Consider the following 1,229-nt stretch of genomic DNA (forward strand, 5'->3'; position numbering starts at 1 on the left):
ACCCATGTCCCTCCCTCCCAGACCTTCCTCCCATCTCCCTCCCCATCCCACCCTTCAGTCAGTCATAGAGCCCCTGTTTGAGTTCCCTGAGTCATACAGCAAATCAAATTAAAAAAAATATTTTGGCTTCCTTTGACATCAGAATTTAACCTAGGCACTAATGAATTAAACAAGGCCGTATATCTCAGATCTGAGACCTAGTCTTTCAGTCCCCTCCCTTCATCCCTGTCCCCACTACCACAAACTATGCAGTCTAGTTTCCCACATTGCATCCAGAGTGCGATGGATAAGGCTTGCCCTTGGAAAACCACCTTAGTGATCATGGTATGTCTCCTGCCAGGTAAATATAAGACTGGGACTTTTCAAACAGGGTAAGGAGACAACCATGAAGGGAAGATTTAATTCATCTGTCTATTCATCTATTCACCACCTATCTACTATAATACTCATTCATTCATAAATGTAAGCAAAACACTTCGCAGATAGTATGAAAGTGCTCAGGTTCTTGTGTGTGTGTGTGTGTGTCTGGGTTTAACTTAGGTGGAAGTACAACTCTGCTGCCCCACCGTGGTCTTCAGGCTACCCTGCAAGTCTCTGTCAACTGCTTAGCTTGCTTTTGAGATGCTATGTAAAACCTGCCCTCTCTGTGTTTAAATTTCTTCAGGATAATAACTTTCAAAATAGAATAATCGTATCATAAGTAGGAGGGAATTTTCAAAAATTAGATAAACTTCAGTTTGAGTCCAGTCTTTGAAACAAATTTATGGCACAGAGAAATTTAATTAACATGTATGAGTCCAGAAGTCTTCAGGATGAGATTTGTATAATAGGATCTTGAGAGATGTTATTATACAAATTAGATCTTAATTTCTGATGCATTTACATACCTCCTATAGTTCCTAGTTTATGACCCTTATAAATATTATGTTTTAATATATATATTCTAAGCACCTTCAGCATATTATTTGGGCTTCCCTGGTGGCTCAAATGGTAAAGAACCTGCCTGCCATGCACAAGATCCAGGTTTGTCCCCTGGGTCAAGAGGATCCCCTTGAGAAGGGCATGGCTACACACTCTAGTATTCTTGCCTGGAGAATTCCGTGGACAGAGGAGCTTGGCAGGCTACAGTCTATGGGATTGCAAAGAGTCAGACACAACTGAGTATGTTCTTTTAATGATTTGAGTTTTACATGCAATACTTCTCCTAATATTAATCATTAATATTAATT

At 40.0% G+C, this 1,229-nt stretch overlaps 1 pseudogene; it reads right to left on the reverse strand.

The window, feature by feature from the left end:
• Positions 1-226: 226 nt before the first annotated feature.
• On the reverse strand, positions 227-348 carry LOC120877140 (annotated as a pseudogene).
• Positions 349-1,229: the final 881 nt, after the last annotated feature.

Source organism: Oryx dammah, unplaced genomic scaffold (genome assembly GCF_014754425.2).
Source record: "Oryx dammah isolate SB20612 unplaced genomic scaffold, SCBI_Odam_1.1 HiC_scaffold_17, whole genome shotgun sequence".
In the NCBI taxonomy this organism is placed as follows: domain Eukaryota; kingdom Metazoa; phylum Chordata; class Mammalia; order Artiodactyla; family Bovidae; genus Oryx; species Oryx dammah.